The sequence below is a fragment of the Diadema antillarum genome, unplaced genomic scaffold (genome assembly GCF_040938485.1).
Source record: "Diadema antillarum isolate AM-2024a unplaced genomic scaffold, OU_Dant_1.0 scf00000115, whole genome shotgun sequence".
NCBI classification, from domain to species: Eukaryota; Metazoa; Echinodermata; class Echinoidea; order Diadematoida; family Diadematidae; genus Diadema; species Diadema antillarum.
In genome coordinates, this window is record NW_027271004.1 from 1,734,757 (window position 1) to 1,738,272 (window position 3,516).

A 3,516-nucleotide genomic window follows, 5' to 3' on the forward strand; every position below is an offset into this window, starting at 1 on the left:
TGCAAACAGTGAGCAACCTGTTACCCTAAAAGTGCAAGTGACTCACAAGTATTTCTGAGCAATTCCATCCGTACATATTCAAGGCCATTACCATATGGGGAAACTCATCAAGTCTAAACTAGCATGTACAATCAATCTTGATAACAGCACAGTCTGTAATATAAGTGTATCTAGTCTTCCATGTGCTTACTTCATATGTGCTGGTGGGCATATACCAAGTAATCACTTCTTCTACTGGTTATACAAGCGATGATACATGTATAATCATTGCATCGATCATTATTTGACAAGTACAGTCAGCACCAACATACGTACACTACTGCCAACATTCTTCAATCCCAACCACCTGCTACTTGTACAAACAACATGGATAATATGCAACAGCATGAATATGCAACAGCATGAATATGCAACTACAGCATCAATATGCAGAATCTCTCACCAAACCAGTTGACCTTTGACCCCAGGTCAACACACTTCCATTCTCTTGCCAAAGGTAAGAATGGTTATTGGCTGAAATGGTTTCCTTTTTCTTCAGCTGCATACATGTCTAGCTGGCAATGACATTGACTACACGTATTTCCTGTCATTTTGGCATCAAACTCACACAGAGAAAAAAACAAAATCTCAATTTTTAGCACATTTTATGCAAGATCATTATCTGGAGGAGTAGAGGATGGACTACATACAGTACCATGTGTGGCTGGATGAAAGACTATCTATCACAAAATCTAGAGTTCAATTGCAAAAACCCATTTCTGTTAACTTGAGGTATTTGAGATTGAAGCAGGTTAAAAACAAAGAAAATGACCCAAAATATATATTTGATAATATTAATGATATCTTCAAAACTTTTTCTTGCCATGTAAAGAGTAAAGTATCATTGAAAAGATTTTTTTTCAATTTGATGAGGACATTACTTAAAAAATAGAGAAAAAAAGAACATAATGTTTATCAGTTCTTGCATTGAAACATTATATGGTTTTCCCCAATCACTAAAATCTATTTTAAGAATGGAAATAGGGTCATGCACCGGAAGGTAAGACATAAATAGATGGGACGGACATATTTCAGCTCTTTTGGTTCCTTTTTCCTTAAATTTTCTTTTCTTTCTTTCTTTTTTTTTGTGGTAGTGTTCATCATCCTTTAATTTTCCTATCCAAATAAGTGATATGAAATATTCTTTCAAAGGACGACAGTCTGGGAATTCCAAGCCTCTCTAGATGGAGAAAAACTTACCACGATGGAAGTTAAATAATGAAATAAGCCAGCTAACAAGATGTGATTTGCGCATGTGCAGAACAAAGGTCAAATGAGAATGTCTGTGAATTTCCCACTGACTTCAAAAATGGAAAGAATCCTCAGGCAAGCTCTATCTCTCTATAGAATGTCTGTGTTTCACACTCGGAATTTGCAGGTGAAACTAATTCATCTACAATGTCTAACAAAAGCTCTCTCGATGCATTTCATTTACAATGCTTACAAAGATGCTTCATAACAAGACCTTTCTATGTTACTTGAAAGTCTGTGGTGCAGGGGTCCTTTGAGACAAAGTACTACCTGTGAATTGGCTTATAGTTGAAATACAAACCTCAGAGTATTGGAAATGACATTGACATGGCCTATTGTATGGAATACTCTCGTAATAAGAATACAGAAGATTCACTATGATACGCTAACCAGCCATAGAAAAGTATACATGCTTCTCAATTTCTACACGAAGCTTAATGTGCACACACAGTGGAATGGAATGGCATCTTTTGAATACTAAAATATCTGAATTTGTCTATGAAACAGGATGTGAACAACATTCTAGATACCATTGCGTATGAACAATATGTGCTTTAACACACAAATATATTTTTCTCTCTCACTCTCTCTCTCTCTCTCTCTCTCTCTCTTTCTTTCTTTCTCTCTATTGTGTAGCAATAGGCACAGTTCTACTATTCATACTTTGGTGAAGAAGGAAATAGTATATCAAAACAAGGTGATAACATGGCAGCTGGTCACGCGAGAAAACAAAGCACGTAATCCAGCCACAAAGTCTTGATCAGAATCAGCTTCTTCATCATCCTTCATATATATGGAAATCAAATCCAGATGAATCAAGGAATTTCATAAATTCTTGGACAAAGTACTATTGAATACATCACAAGTCTCACCATATCTTTCATGGAACAAAATCCTTCTATCAATTCTCTTCAAAACGAGAAATCTGGGCCCTGTTTTATCAAAAGATATAATCAATTATACATTTCCTTTACCACACAGGCTGCCATAGACTTATGATAGAAGTCAACTATACAATCGATTATAACTCTTCACAGAAATAAAACAGGGCCCTGTTGTCATAAACATTTTACACCAACATAGCAGATGAAATGACCAGCTGGTGACTAGAAGAAAATCGATCTCAGTAAAATCTATAATCAAAATTTATATGTTTAGGTTGATGAAATGAATAATCAACCACTGTTATCAAACTTGATACTCATTTCCCACACAGTCAAATTTATTAAGGCGAAGGTGTGGTGACACAGTGGCATTTACAAGTAATCTTCACACAGAGTTGTAAGTTTTGATGGCGCCACTACGTCTTTTCTGATTTTTTTTATCTTGAGAAGAATTGAATACCCAAATTCACTGATTTGAAGTCAATATCAGGAATGCTTGCTGTTTATGGCATCACTGAATATCTACACAGAGCAGCTGCAGTCTAACACATCACATCATATTAGATCCATAGACGTCGAAATCAGGACACTAAAAGTGGTCCAGAGTTTTGGATATCTTGGCTTCTCTCCCACTGCCATCTCGGCCAAAGAGGGCGGGCTTTCCTCCGATCAAACATGGGGGGAGTTTCGCCGCAAGTGAGGACGAGCAAGAGAGCAGTCCTCGGGCCATGGTGCTTAGCTGCACACATGCTTATCCTCTGCATCCGCGGTCTCCACGGCAACCACAGATTAACTCTGCACCACCGATGTCCACATCATCCCACCCCACTCAGTTGTGGCATGTCCTAAAAACATTATCACCACTCCCATATAAACACTGTGAGGTGGAGCCTGCACGAAGGAAAACAACTTTTGATGCAGCCAATCCTAGTACTATGGTCCTTATATTGCTGCATCTGCGATGTGCATACCCGAACACACTGTCATCCAATGCAAATATTACACATTTGTCAATAGTGTTTATAAAACATCACCTCCTGTGTATACTCATATGTTAATCCATCTGGTGTTCATTTCACATATTGCTCCTATAAGATTGCAAATGCAAAATTACGCTCATACTTCTATTCCATCTTTGGGTCTTGTCTTGTATTGTTAAATTTCTTTTGGTAGCTCGCACAAACTGGAATGCACAAAAAAATCTGCGAAAAACAACAGCACGTCCTAGAGCTTGTGACAGCGTATAGCGTTAAGTCCGCTCGCAGGGACGCCTCTGTACGCTTCAGGAAGTGAAGTCATATGAGCTGCACGCATATTTATCGTCTGCACGGAGATTGTTCGG